Source organism: Lycium barbarum, chromosome 3, assembly GCF_019175385.1.
Source record: "Lycium barbarum isolate Lr01 chromosome 3, ASM1917538v2, whole genome shotgun sequence".
Lineage (NCBI taxonomy): Eukaryota > Viridiplantae > Streptophyta > Magnoliopsida > Solanales > Solanaceae > Lycium > Lycium barbarum.
This window is the reverse complement of record NC_083339.1, coordinates 117171264-117187856: the sequence shown is the minus strand read 5'-3', so window position 1 is coordinate 117187856 and position 16593 is coordinate 117171264. Positions and strand designations below refer to the sequence as shown.

At 34.0% G+C, this 16593-nt stretch overlaps 1 pseudogene; it reads left to right on the top strand.

Annotated features, from left to right (window-relative positions):
• Nucleotides 1-8664: 8664 nt before the first annotated feature.
• On the top strand, nucleotides 8665-12551 carry LOC132631971 (F-box/kelch-repeat protein At3g23880-like; annotated as a pseudogene).
• The last annotated feature ends 4042 nt before the right edge of the window (nucleotides 12552-16593 follow it).

The following is a 16593-nucleotide window of genomic DNA, read 5'->3' as shown; positions in this document are numbered from 1 at the left end:
ATAATAGCGTGCTTTCATAAGCTTAGAATCTCTATGACTATAATCACCATTATCATAACTCATTTCTTATCTTTATCTCATGAGAGCTCTTAATAATCAGGGACTCGTAATTTCCGGAATGTAAGAAAGTCATGGAAAGATAGAAACTATTATGTGATGGAAGTCATGCCTTAGAAAGAAGGGCTAGCCTTACATACCTTTACGTCTCTTCAACTTTATCGACTAAACGCTTTCCTTCTAAGCCCACGATTCTACATTCAAGAGAATTTGTACTAAGATTAGACAACCGGAAACATACTTAAGCTTAAGCTAAAGCAACTAAGAACTAATGAAAATTGGGCGACATTTCCTTTGTTTCGACAACTTCCTGCATAAAATAAGACAACTCTCAAACATCAATAAGAACACCCATAATATCATAATCAATGGATTCTTCAAGTTAAACATCGTTTACTTCTCAAATCCACCTTCAAAATCATCCATAACCATAACTATAGTACAGCATCATATTTATTCTTCACATAACACTTCCTCAACGTCATTAGCATCATTTATAACAAGGTTATACTCTTCTCATACTTAAGAATCATGATTCACATTAACTTACTACTCAAAATATCATTTTTCTCCATATTTGAACTCATATTCTACTTTCTTCTCTAACACAAGTCCTTCAACCCCTCAATACTCTTAATAACATGAAATGAACATGAAACTCACCTTTGATGATGTAGGAATGGACTTTGGATGAAAACACTTCACTTGGAGAAAAACTCCACTTCAACACCAAAGAGATTCTTGGTTCCCACAAACCCTAGAGAGCATCCTTGCACTTGATTCTACTAATTTTTGGTATTTAATATTTGATTTACCTTGGATTTATGCTAGAGAAGTGTATGGAATATTATAGAGCTTTCAAGACTTGTGGGGTGTTACACTCCATAATAATCCGTGCTACTTGAATTAAAACAAGAAAGAATGAGTTAAGAAGGTTCAAGGAAAGTTAATCGAGTTAGTAAGAATATCGTTATATATATGGTTGCCTTAAGTATCTCGAGGTGACATGGTAACCTAAAGGATTTGAAATCGCGTTATGAGTATGTATATGAGGTAATGTGAGTGACCTTTTAAAGTATTTGAGATTATTAGTAATGATATAGAAGATGGACAAAAGATAGGAATATACTTTTGCGATTGGAGTTTCGTCGAAGCTTTGTGAGTTCTAGTTATGTTTAAGGTTATTGTGATTCTCCGGACCCTTCGAGACGCGTATATGGATTGTTATGCATGTATATGAGTGTGTATATGTATGTATAAGAGGTTACATGAGGTTGGAAGAGGATTAGAAGTTAAACGAAATGAATCGGAACAACTTCAGTAAAATCTCGGACCCGGTTTTAGCCTATATTGTAGGAGGCATATCTCCTAGTATATGAGGAGTTTTAAGGTGTTTCAAAAGCCTAAAATGAATTTCATGGAGTCTAGTTTGCAACGCAACAAACCGCTCATCAAAATGATATCAGGATAAGGAGATATGGACGATGCAAGTTGGGCTGAGTGGGGATTAAGACTTAAATATTCACTAATTATGCACTAGTGGTCGTGTGGGCCCCACTACCACATGACAAAATCAGATTTTTGCCATAATTTAGTGGGGGAAACGTTCAAGACAATCTTGGGCAGCAAAATGGTCTATTTTGTTGACCAAAGTTGCATGCCACAACTCATTTCCCAATCCCACCAAGTGAACTTAGAGAGAGAGGCTCTCATCTTCACCAAGTGAAGGGAGAGAGAGAGAGCCACGGCCAGCCATGGCATTTCCACCACCATGCACGGCCAGCCCTTCTATTTTTTCTTACCATTAAACCCCTAAAGTGTTCTACACATTCACCATTATGTTTCAAGTGGAGGAGAGACCATAAGCATGCCATGCAAGCTCTTATAAGCTCACGGCCAGATTTGAACTCTCCATTTTGATTCACAAAAAAAATATTTTCCAAGGTGTTTCAACCCTTAGGGAGGTGCATAGCAACGTGGAGTAGCTATTGGAGCAACAAGAACAAGTATTAGTTCAAGTCATCAAATTCTAGCCAAGTTGAGAAGTTAGATTGTTAAGGTAAGAATTGATCATCTTTTTACACGTTTTTAGTAAGGATTTGGACGTGTTGTAAATGTGAAAATGTAAATTGAATCCATGCAATTAGGTGTGTTGATGTTTGAGCGTGATAGTAGCCATGGAATTATATGTGTTGATGATGAAGTATGGTTGTAACTTGGTGAACATGAATTGCATGCATGAGATTTTGAATGTTGGTGTTGGAATGTTGTTGAGCCGTAGGGACTGTTTTAGGACGAATTTGGATGTGTTGTGAATATGTAAATGTACATTGCATGTATGAAATTATGAATGTTGGTGTTGAAATATTGTTATAGCCGTAGGGGCTGTTTTGGGGGTGATTTGGGTATGTTGTGCATGTGTAAATGTGAATTACATGTGTGAAATTGTGTGTTGACGTTGAGACATTATGGAACCCTTAGGGGGACTGTTTGGTGTGGAATAATGGACTGATTTTATTTAATAATTATGGTTGTTGCTATCATAGATTGCATGGTAAAAAAAATGAAAAGAATTGGAAGGTTAAAGGTGAAGTTGTGTTGATATGAACTTGTTGTTATTTTGTGGAATTGTGGCCGTGTAGTGGACTGTTTTGTGTGGAAGGTAGTGAACTGATTTTACTTGGTATTTTGATGGTTGTTTTCATGAATTTTATGATGGAAATGAAGGTATTTAATGGTTAGAGTTGGAACTAAAATTGTTTGTGGGTTGTTGTAAAGATTATAGTGATGACAATGTAGCTTATTTGCGTACGAATTAAAGATGTAAATGTCGTGTGACTGCTGGTCGTATTTCACTAAAATTATATGAAAAGAAGATAAGAAATAATGTGTAAGAATCGTATGTGGTTTGATTGGTATGTTCGTAAACGTTTGCAAGAATTTCGGGCACTTCCATGTTGATCGGTTAGGGACTGTTTTGGGTGTGTCATTGTTGTTCTTATTGAGCTTGGGAGATTGATGATAATTGAGATTATGCATTGTATTGTATGTTGGTTGGGCTGTTATAGAATCGTTTTGACGAAATATTATGACTATAGACTAACAAGAATGAATTGGATATGTCATAATTGCATGTAAACTATTATCGAGTGTTGTAAGGTACGGGCTGTTTTGATACGTTGTTGTTGATCTTGTTGCGCTTGGAAAATTAATGATAGTTAAGAATATATACTGTATTTATGTTGTTTGGGCTGTTGTAAAGTTGTTACATGAAAACGTTAAGGCTACGGACTATTAGGAGTAACTTGAGAATGTAGTAGCCGTATGTGAATCGTTATTGAATGTTGTGAATGTGGGTTGTTTGGAATGTTATGTGGGCTGTCCGGGTTGGTATTGAACGTATTATTATTGATGTTGGATTGGTTTTATGTAGTTGGTTTGGACATAAGGAAAACGTCGTCTAAACATCTAGAAAGGAGTTACTAACGTTAGAATACGTTTTGAATATCCCCGTAGTTTAACCGTAGCTCTTGACGTCTTAATATAGGTTGAGACATTATTGGGCAGCGTATATATATTGTGTGGCGAATAAGCGCTAAAGGTATGTAAAGCTGTCCCTTCTTTCTTTTGGCATGTCCTAGACGTAAGTGATGAATGACATGAGCTTTGGGGTAATTCCATTCATAAGTTCCGAATATGATTCATGATTCTTATTCACTTCTTGATGTTAAAGTTTTTAAAGTAGTTAAGCCACTTCCCTCTAGCTTTCTATATGTTGTATACTATAATCGTATGTATAAGTCTCTATTCCTAAAGGCTCTATAATGACTAATGTCCTTAACTTTCATAAGTTGTCTCGTATTGATTTGATACCTGTCTATGATCCCTGAGATGTTATTTAATATAGTTCATAATGATATTCAAAGAGCCACTAGGATGGCTAATGTTCTTGATTTCCATAAACTATTTTATTATGTCTTGATACGTGTATATAATCCTTGAGGTTCTATTTTTATATAATCCACAGCGACATTCGAAAGGTATTCGATATGATATTATCTTGGTTTTCAAATGATGATTCGTTTTGATTATTCTATTGAGTCTCAGATATGATTTAATTTGCATATGGTTTCTCACTACTCTGCTCGTGCATGCCTCAATACATCTTTCACTGAGTCCCGGGCCAGGACAAGTTTTCGTGCACAGACCCACTGCATTATTCACCGAGTCCCTCACTAGAGGGCCGGGACACGTTATATATATGTATATGATGATATGATGACATGATGATATGGGGATGGCGGCCAGGATGGCACATGATAATCTTATTCACCAAGTCCCTCACTAGAGGGCCGGGACACGTTATATATATATATATATACATGATGATGATATGATTTTATTTACCGAGTCCCTCACTAGAGGGCCGGGACACGTTATACATATGCATATGAACAGAATGATTCTCTAATGGTGACATTAAGTTTCATAATGAGTTAAGTCTGATATTGACACCATGATTTATGATTCAAAGGTAAGCCTTGTGGTTTTCTGGTTATTGTACTGGTTTTCTGTACTCCTCACTTCAGTATGATCCTGTTTATTGTATTTATGCTTTACATGCTCAGTACATATTCCGTACTGACCCCCTTTCTTCGGGGGGCTGCGTTCATGCCCGCAGGTACAGATGCTTACGTTGGTAACCCGCCAGCTTAGGAGTCCTATCCAGCTATCTTGGAGTGCTCCCTTGTCCTGGAGCCTAGCTTTTTGGTACAGATTCTCCTGTTGTATATATGTGTCTATTCAGGGGTACGGCGGAGCCCTGTCCCGTCATATGATACTGTTGTTATTCTTAGAGATCTGTAGACATATGTGTGGGTTGTGTATCGATGTGTTCAGTTGTGTCTATATGGCTTATGTTTTGGGACGTTCCCATTCGTAGTGGCAGCCTTGTCGGCATATATATATATATATATATATATATATATATATGTTTTGAGAAGTAATTTGTTATGATAGCCTTGTCGGCTCGTTTATGGAGGGGATGTTCCCTTATATATTATGAAAGCCTTGTCGGCTTATGTACTATAATGTCTGTTGAAAGTTGTACCTCCCCAGGAGACAGGTTGTTGTGATACGTCTAAATAATGCGACAGTTTTGAGACGACGTCTTGCCTTGGTATTGATAAGTCTGTATTATGCTAGTTGCGGATAATTATAGTTAACAGGTACATACGAGTGTCCAGCTCGGGCACTAGTCACGGCCTACGGGGTTGGGTCGTGACATGGAGAGAGTGAAATCTGAAAAATAAGGACAGGGGTCGTTTATTTATAACTGGAACTAGAAAGTTCCAGTGAAGCGGTTCGACAAGCAAGTCGACGACTCGTCGACGTGTTGACGGTCCGTCGACTTGCTCCATCGACTTACGCCTGCAAATCTCTGATTGCAGAAACACAAGGACGGTGCACATCGACGGTTCGTCGACATGTCGACGGACCGTCGACAGTGACTGGTGTCTGCAGAATTTTTCTGATTCAGTTCAGATTTGGTCGATTCGATCCGTTCAACTTATAATCCTGTAAATTACCAGGAATACATGCTGGTACATTTGTACACGGGGTAAGACACTCTCTACTTTAACTTTCTCCAATAAGCTTTCTTCTCTCTCCTCAAATGTCTTTGGAATCTTAATTAGAATCATTAAGTATCCCTTCTTACTTGTAGGGACACCATATACACCTTAACTTGCGTTAGTCTGTTTACCGCGCAACAACCCGAAATTCCGAGATGTAACAAACATGGCAAGTTGAAATATCTGTATCATAACATGAAATAAATTAAGAATAAATTATATTTCATATAAGACTAACAGTATAATATTTCAAAATAAAAAATAAGAGTAATAATATAATTTCATAAAATAAAGTATTATAGGAGTGAAAATTCTATACCTTTTTGCATGAGAAATAAAAAGACCTCAATGGTATGGAGATGGAAATGCCAAAAACTACAAACTACATATATAAGAACAAATAATTAAAAATAAAGAGGAAAAATTTACACTAACTTTATTTTTTAAAATTTATCCCGATACGAATATAATCTTTGTATTATATGTGTAGTTCTATTTTAAGGTGGAAAGAATAGCTTGTTTAATCTAGAAAAAAATATTGAAAAAACTTGAATTAGAATAGAAAGATTAAATCACTTGAATTTAAATTTAAATTGAAAGATAATTTATTTGAATCGAGATTAAAAAAAAAAATTTAAAAAAAGTAGCTTAATAGAAAGTATGATTTGATTCTTTTGCCGCTAACCATGTCATATTTAATTGGTTATAAATTATGAATTTAGTTAAATGAGTTTGATGAACGTCGTCGTTTATGAGGTATCAATCACATGCCTGGCGCAAAATTGAGAAAGTAATCTAATAATAGGCTATTACCTCAACAACCTTCAATGCCTAATTCCTCATCTTTTCTTCTCCATTACAACAAGATCTCTCTCCATGTATTTTTTATCCTAATTGTTTGTTTGATAGTTTTGTTGAACACTTCTTGCCAAAAGAAGGCATGTCTCGATCAGGCGTCTCATTGAAGTTATAATGGCAAATACTTACTTGCACTATGTACGGTTGTGATTACATCAACTCAAACAATTCTACCTTAATAGTTAAAAAATTAGAGTAAGAATACATGTACTGCATAACTTAAATCAACTAATGAAGAGACATGCCTCGCACGAATTGATTTGGAGCCCATTTGGATTACTTATAAGTTGCTTATAAGCTGTTTTCAGCTTTTTTGAGTGTTTAGCTGACAAGCTTAAAGTCATTTTGTGTTTAAAATAAACTCAAAAAAATAATTGAACCCATTTGACTTAGCTTATCTAAAGCAGCTTATAAGCTGAAAACAGCTTATAAGTCCAAAAAAATAAGTTAGACTACCCCAACTTATTTTTTTTAGCTTATAAGCTGTTTGCAGCTTATCGGCATAAGCCCATCCAAACAGGCTCTTGATGTAAATATGATGGTGTGAGTTTTTAGAGTCACCGGTCCCCCATACAGTTTGTTGGTTCAAATTTAGGGATTATTATCCCACCTATTATATGGGATATATAATAATAGATAATAATTCCAAAATTTTGATATAGATTTTTCCTGATCTTAATTAGAATAGAATTAAGTTTATAACTGGGATAGCCCTTAATTCCTATAACCAAACGGCACAACCGTTTTTTTTTTTTTTAATATTTTAAAAAATATACAGCTTTTGAAAATATTTATGCCACCAGCCCAATATACAACATTATACATAATATATCAACCTTGTATAAAGTGTATAAAAGATGTTTATACATAAATATAAACTAATCGGGTGTTTATACACAAAGTATAAACTACGTGGCGTAAATATTTTTAAAAACAGACATAGAGCGTGTAATTTTCAATTTTGTTTTTCTTAAATAAATAAATAAATATGCGAAGTGGGTCACTTGCAAAATTTATGTGGCACTGTGTACATTTTGGTACATGAAATTGACATATATTAACCAAGTTTTAAGAATGTGGCACAAGTTGACCCATTTTCACGTTTTGGGTTTAAAAAATTGACATACATGACCCATAAAGTGCTGAGTAAAAATAAAAAAATTGTACATTCTCTCTTCTAGAAGGTTAATTTTGTATGCGTATACTTGTTCTCTTTCCTATATTTCTCTAACTTCTTCCCCAAAATTCTCTCCATTAGAACTCTAGAATGATTATTATTCTTTAAATTCTTCATTAGAGGGTTATTTGTAGTTGAGTTTGTTGTTTTTAAGAAAATAATTGAATTTTTAATTGGGTATATGTATTTTGGTTTTTGAATAATAAATTATAATATTATTCGCAAATCTCTCTCCCTTAACTATATATATGTAGATATTTGAAAATATCATTTGGGTTTTAATTGCAACTTTATTTTGGATACATCTATTGTATTCACTTGTTGGTTTGTTGATTGAGATGTATACAACTTAATGTATACACATGTTTTTTTTTTAATTTTCAATTTGGTTTTTGTATACATCTATTGTTATTTGTATACATATATTGTATACACTTGCTGGTTTGTTGAACGAATTGTACCTAAAGTATACATATATTGATTGAGATGTATACACATGCTTTTATATTTTTCAACTTGGTTTTTGTATACATATATTGTTTATATACATTTGTTTGCATTAGTATCTGTATAATTTTGCACTGGTATACATACTAAATATGTGGTTTGAATTTATTATTTTTTAATTTTTTTGTATTTCACTGGGATTATTATAGTTATACATATGAAAAATATGTTTAGTAAGAGATATGAGAGTTTGAAGGAGATCATGTTTTTGTCTTTATAGATCTACTTAACAAATACAGTTTTAATTATACGAAAATGATAGAATGGTGATAATTGTATCCATAATTTTAGAGATTTCTAGTAATTCAATGCGGATTAAGAAAAATAATTAATGAGATTCCTAATTTTACTCCACATCCCTATTATTAAGCCACGTCTTTAGTTGATTGGCTATATAATGTCAATTATTTTAGGCCAAAAACCTGCTGATATGTTTTGGGTTAAAAATGTGCCAATACTATGTATTAAAATGTCAATATCTCAAGTACGGTACACTTTCAGATGAAAGAGGGGAAAGAGTGCAAGTAGTCTTCTTCCGGTAGTTGTGCGGAAAAACGTCAAAACCTGGTGTCTTTTACGAGAGCTCAATTTGTGCAGGCGAAATGGAATCCCAGGACCCAAAGCGGAACAAACCTACTAACCATGCTTACACTTCAATACAAGAATCAAGCTTAAAAATCCCTGTTCTGCCAGAAGAACTCATCATTGAAATACTTTTAAACCTACCAGTAAAATCCCTTTTGAAATTCAGGTGTGTTTCAAAATCTTGGCTTTCTCTAATCTCTAGTCCTAAATTTATCAAGACCCATCTCAGTATATGTGCTAATAATAAGGCCTGTACCCACCATAGACTTATCTTGTCATTGGTTCAACCAGTCTATAAACGTTCCCTTATTTATGATCTTATGGACTGTTCCCTTAGTACGACTCTGTTACTAAGGCAGTTGACTTGGATTATCCTATGAAAGACCCCCAAAAATCTTTTCAGGTTGTGGGTTCTGTCAATGGGTTGATTTGTTTTACTATTGAGCAAAAAGACCTGTTTCTCTGGAATCCATCAATTAGGAAGATCAAGAAATTGCCTGATTTTATTCCTAAATTGAATTTTGGTTACTCTATCATGCATGGTTTTGGATATGATGAGGTTCATGATGATTACAAGGTAGTGGCTGTTTCCGGAGCTTTGAGTTATGATATTTCACATCAAGTTGAAGTTGAAGTCAAAATATATAGTGTAAATAGTGATTCTTGGAGAAGTATCCATGATTTCAATACTGGGTGGAAATTCATTAGGTGGGGTATGTTTGTGAATGGGAAGCTTCATTGGGCTGGCACTACTTCTGACAATTTTGATTCTTATAATGGTTGGGATATCCAATCTATTGATTTGGCTGATGGGAAATTGGGAAAGGTGGATAAACCCTGCTATGGAGAAGGAGATTTTGATCTTGAAATGTGCCTGGGAGTGTTGGGAAGTGATCTTTCTGTGTTTTGTAGTTATCAGAGAACTCAAACTGATGTGTGGGTTATGAAGGAGTATGGGATTAAAGAATCTTGGACAAAGATGTGTATCATCAAGTATCCTAATGATATTGTGGGGAGTCTGCTCTATGCACCCTTTTGCATGTCAAGTGAAGGTGAAATTTTATTTGAGGTTGGATCAACTTTCATAATTTACAATCCAAAGGATGACTCGATCAGATACCCAAAAGTTACGAATTGTGATTCCTTTTATTGGAAGAACACGTACATTGAAAGCCTAGTTTGGCCCATTTTTACAGAATGAACTAAAGATGCATCAACAACGATGGCTTTTTCAGACGAAGACAATTAGTAAGAGTTCTCTATACATTTCTATCAAGTGCTATTAAATTTTGTATCTATTGTCAAATATAGCACAAGTCACTGCATATTTGAACCCTATCTGCCTGGAGATTTTGTTAGTCTTTTTTCCTTTTTGCTTCATGAGACAACATTTTTTTTGCAAGAACAGTTATTCGGTTGAGGTGCTTGGTGTCTTCATCGACAAACTAAATTGCCGTCAACTTTGTTTCTCTTCTTGACCAGTATTTTTAAGGGGGATGTTATGCCTCTAAACAGAGTAAGAACAAAGAGCACCTGGGACATGGAAATCATGGCAGGTGAATGCACCAATAATGCCTGATTGTAGTACTTGCCAGGGTTTCTGTTTGATCCAGGAGGCTTCTCCAATAATCTTCATTAGGTGAAAAGCTGATAGGGGTAAAGAAGGAAACACTGGAATTACGGAACAACGGTTAAGATCTGATGTAGTATCTAGTTTTGGTACTTCTCTCCTGCACTAATACTGGTGTTTTCCTGGCTAGCTATGTATTTCTCTTTAGGTCTATTTTCTCATTGTTCTGCTTATGTGGCCAATCAAAGGTTGAATATCTTCCACTTAGGCAGTAACGTTGAGCTAAGCGATGGTACGTTGCAAGGATAGAGCAATTTAAGAAGCGAGTTTAGCTGTTGTGATCATGAGAGTGCGGTGGGCGTACCATGGACAGGGGGGTGTAGGAAAAAAAAAATGGAGATGAACAGAAGGCCTTGTCCGGTTTAAAAGTAAATAAGACACAAACTTTGGTCATCTTTGTTATTTAATTACAGTTCTTCCGAAAATAGGAAATTCTTATATCGTGTTTAGAATATCTTAATGACTCTTCGTTTATGAAACTTTTTTACATGTTCTGTATTCCACAATATTAAAGTTAAAATAATTAGGCTCCAAGTGAGAGATAAAAACCCCTGTTTAAAGCATTTCAAGTGTAACTCCTACTCGTATGCATCAACTATCTGTCATGATACTTTGAAAATTTGACTTTAGTCTATGTAGTCAAGCGATAACAAGGAAATATAGCTAATCCTTGTAAAAAACAACGTCAAAAGTCTGATAGACATGCAAAGACTTTTATTGCGTTTCAATTTGTTAATTTGCGTCCTTTGTGAGACATTAAACTGAGGAAGCCAGGGAGAATTGCATTACTAGAATAGTATGAAGGAGAAAAGGGAAGAAGAAGCTACTTACCATCTCCAAAAAGAAGAAAAAAAAAAAAGACAAGGTAAAGAAGCCAAAAGATTTGTGTTTGAAAATCCTTGTGAGTTAGACTTAAGGAGCTAGAGAGGGTCGTGGTTCTATGTAATCTCTAGCTCTAAATCAACTACTTACCCATCTTTTGGCAGCATTTTATGTTGAACGTAGCTTAGCATGAGTATTGCTTGTGACTTAACTTTTATTCCTTTGGTATTTATAGTAGATTAAATATACCACTTGAAGTTGTACCATGTTCTATCTTGACATCAGATAGTTAACCACGTATATAGGTTTGTGTTTATTGCGTAGTAGTTCAATGGAAGCATCATTGACATGTCAAAAATATGGGTGGTAGGGAAATGGAGCTCATCTTTTACCTTAACAAGGCGTGCAGCTTCTAATTGAAAATGCTGTTTGCTACATGTTAAAACATAGACCATTCACGGGATAGCCCTACATGTGGTGCTTTCTAAGTCTAAATTGCATTTTATTTGTGAGTTGCTTTGTTAAATTTTAAGTTTTATGTACTATCGAACTTTCAAGAAGTGAATACAGATGTTCGAAACAACTAAATTACCCCTTTCTGACTACACGGATCAAAATGATGAAGCATGGGATTTTCCTATTTTAAAGTGTTCAATGTGATGTACTAATGTTATTTCCATGTGCATTGAGCAAGACATACCTACATGGGCTAATTGCGTATCACATTTTATTTGTAGCTTGAAGTCAAGTTTGTCCAGTCGAAACGTGAACAAGCTTTTCATTCACTTGAATATAATATGTTTTATGTAGTTTCATATTGAGATTGATCTACTAGAGATAACTGACTTAAATCGAAAACAAAAGGTAAAAGAAGTGTGTCAGAGTAACAACAACTTACTATTCTCCAATTTGCTCGATTACATGTAAGTGCTATTCCTGCAGGTTGCCGAAATTGAAACAGAGAAAAGACACAAATTGTTGAAACTGAATTGGAGCAGCGGAAGTAGAGTGGTGGATATGAAGGTCAATTAAAGGGCAATCCCACTAGTTAGAAAAAAATAGCCTCTTCAGTACTGCTTTAAAGTGGGAAGACACAAGTTATATCATCGTCTGTGCTTCTTGTGGTGTAAACATTGTTTAGAAGAGACCTCATTTTCCTAGCTGGTTTTTGGTTCCAGTGTGAACCTATGCCATTTAGGCCCAATGTATCATTTATGTTTAGCTGGATGAAACTTTATTTCAGTTTTATGACAATACTTTATGTTAGCATCTTTAATTTAAATATTGATGCTTCTTGTTGAAGATCTTCTATAGGAATAATTACTCTTCATTTATTAAATTATATCAAAGTATGTATTAACTCTAATCTAATTATATAAGAAATCTTTCAAAAATATAGTACAATTTATAACCCCGAGGGAGGAAAAACAATCTAAAAACAGCTATGCATCCACTGTTAAATTGTCTAATAATTATTACTAGCTAACCCACGGGCATTTTCTCTGCTCACAGAGGCTTAAGGTAACGAGATTTGCTATCTCCTTTCCTTTTTATTTTGGTTATGGAAGCTTTCGGTAAGACGATAAGCTGTGGAATATAGCAGGTTGAGCGGGTTTACAGTAGAAAGTGGAAGTGGAGCTGCACTTGAAATATCCCATATGTTCTATGCGGATGATGATGTGTGATGATGTAGATTAGGTATTTGAAGTTGATTTTGTCGATTTTTGAGGTTGCATTGGCTTAAGAATTAATCCGGAAAAGAGTACTCCTTCTATTCCAATTTATGTGATACACAATTATATTTAGAAATAATTTAACTTAAAACTTTCTCTTTTATCATCTATGAAATGATTTACAACCACATAAATTTCTATGGCTTGTTGTAGATCACAAGTTTCAAAAGTTTTTCTTTCTTTCTCAAATTTCATATCTAATCAAACTATATCACATAAATTGATCAAATTTGTCCTTTATTATACTTTGGATCTATTCAAATCTTCGTTGTTGGTCAAATGCGCATACTTAGACAGACGTTTCTCATACATGAAAGTTTGAATAGACTCCAAGTTTGGACGAAAAAAAAAAGTCTTTTCAGGCAAAATTGATCAATTTCATCCATTTTCTCATAGATAGAAGGGTTAACTACACTAAAAAAAAACCCCATTACTGTGGTTTAATTACGGATAGATTCTCTATATTTTAAAATCAACTCTTACACCCCCGTACTATGAAAACCCTACACTTACACCTTCTACGATGTATATCCGCAACTAAATATATTAAAATATAATTATTAAAAGACAAAGTAAAACTATAAATAAGACGTTTTTTTTCGGAGTTACTTTTATAAGATTTTAAAATGAAGATAAAAAAAAATTAACAAATTATTTTATTCATGCCTTTGATTAAAAAACATTTATCGTTCGAAACTCATAAATAGAAAAATGAACATAAGTTATTTAATAAGATATACCAACTATTATATCTTGAACTTTAAATATGTAATTATAAGTTAGTTGTTATATAGAGATCTCTCTTTTTTTTTTTGCTTTTTATTTACTCTTTTGCTACAAAATTATCTTTAAAATACTTAGTTAGATGAAGTTTCATTTGTGTCGGATTTTCATTATATAAAAGGTTTAAATTTTTCAGAAAAGGGATAACATCATGAGTGTGTAAGTGCAGAATTTTCATAATATAGGAAGTGTAAGTGTTTGATTCTAGAATACAAGGGATCAATCTATAACTAAATCATAGTACATGGGTATTTAGAAACCCTAGCCCTTGCCCTCCTATATAATGAACTTTACCGATCCATTTCATTCCCAACCAATTCAACCTATTGCGGTTTAAATGAAGAGAGCTAACAACAGTGAAGAGGACGACGAGGATGGTGGTAGTGATGATGACGACAACGATGATGATGATGATGAGGATGAGGATGCATGAATTCTCTTCATGGACCTATAGAATTGAATCACCTGCAAGATTGTAAGTTTTTTTCTCTTTTTTTTTTTTTTTCCCTTTATATGATTTTGTACAGTTCATTTATGGCTTGCTACTTGAATGAACTATCTCTTGCAAATACTTCAGTTCATTTAGGAAACTCACACTTGAAAGAACACTCTAGTATCTATATAAAGTAGGACATAGATTAGGTGATGTGAACCTCTCTATGATTAGCTATATTTTTTTCCTCAAAATTTTATTTTTTCTCCTATTTTTTCATCTATGTGCTATTAAAAAAAAAGACCAAAAGTCACTTTTAAAATTATTTTAATTATACCTGTCTCTCCTCTGCGTCTTTGTCTCTTCACAAAATTGCAACTCCTTAAAGTTTTTACCATCCGTTTTGAGATTTCCTACAAATGACATAGTAATTCCCTCAAAAGTGGAAACAAATGTCGTCACTTGAGAACCATCGCAAGTATCCACCTTAAACAATGTTTATGATTTTTCCTTAGTGTTAGAGGCCTTTCTAAAGTTTGAAATATCAAAATTTTCATTGGACAAATTTTAATGTTAAAAGAGGTTTTTCCTTAAGTTCAGTTCTCTCTCTCTCTTCTTTCTTCTTCTTCTTTTTTTTTTTTTTTTAGATGTTTAAAGATTTTTATAAGCAATGTTGAAACTAGGTTGGCTCTTTAGAAACTGGATTTTGAAATTCTATGGGAACTTGAAGATGGAATTTTGGAGCTTTTCCCTTTGAGTATTTGAATATGTCGTACTCATATTAGAATTTTACCACTCTTCCAGGTTGTTCTCTTGAATATGCATCTTGATGCTCCAGTAATTTTGACTCTAAAAAATCTCTTAATTCAAATGCCTTCAAAGGTATCTCACCTTTGTTTTGGCACAAAATGGGACCCCTTAAACTTTCTATGTTGATGTGGGGAACATGAGTTATAGCGTAATGATGGAAAAACAAGGAGAAAAATGGTATGAAAATTTTATTATTATTTGCATTTTCTCTCACAAATTCTAGTATATGGTACATGATTTGTTGGCCTTTCAAAATCAAGTTGAATATGTTAGTACAAGATTGAGCAGGAAAGTCATTTTTGCAAGTATGAAGTGCATCAAGTATTAGTCGATCGAAAGTAGGGGTGTTCATGGTTCGGTTTGGGTCGGTTATTGGTTAAAACCATAACCAAACCAATTTAGTCGGTTTTTAAATGTCTAAAACCATAACCAAACCAAGTAAAATAATAACCACCGGTTTGGTTATTGTCGGTTCGGTTCGGTTTGGTTCGGTTTTTCGGTTTATGACTAGCCGTGACAATTCAAATATTCTCTCTCTACATTCTTCAAATTTCTTATGAAGCTTTTTTTTCCTCATGGCCCACAAGGGTGAACTTTGCTGCATATTGAGGGAAAGACACGCTGTTGACAAATCAGGTGGACCAAACTTGCAACGCAGTTTAGATTCAAAAGAACAAGTCAAACAGAGGTTTCAAAATACAAACAACTCTTATGCTTACGACTTATTAGAGTTGGGCTTGGATTGTTGGACATATTCTTTTAAGACATGGGCCTTAAAAATAAGTAGACCAAAATTAAATTAATAATTAAAAGATATAAAATATCTTTAATTATTTATGAAAAGCTAATATTATACATATAAATAATTATAAATTTTATGTATATAATTATCGGTTTGGTTCGGTTATTTATTCGGTTATTTTTTACTATAACCATAACCAAACCAAATATTATCGGTTTTTCAAATTTAAAACCAAACCAAACCAAACTAAACCAAATGTCGGTTATTTTATTCGGTTTGGTTAAATTTTCGGTTTGGTTTTGGTTTTAACCAAAACTGTGAACAACCCTAATCGAAAGTATTGTAGATGACATTGATATTTGTTATATTTATTAGTAAAGCTATTTCATTTGGTTGTTTCTTGCTCAAAGTCTAACCATATAAGTTAAATTATCTTACTAAAAAATATCTATCCAGTTCTGCAAGAGGACTTTTGTGATGGACAGATCATTGAAAGTGCTGACTCTTGGCAGAACGTCCACTTTGACTGCATCAGCTAGTGGCGATGCAAAATAATTCTTACCCCCTCTGCAAAAGGACTGCATTAACAATTTGTGGACTGAAACTCTAGTATTGCCAAACATGATACTATTAAAACAAGTTCTAGTACAATAATTCTAGTTATGGAGTCCTCAAATTGTCAATACAGTCCTTTTGCAGAGAGGGCATGAATTCTTCTGCGGTGAGCTACTGGCTGATGCAACCAAAGTGGAAATTGTGACAAGAGTCAACACTTCCAATGATCTGTCCATCACAAAAATCCTCCTGTAGAACCGAAAAACTA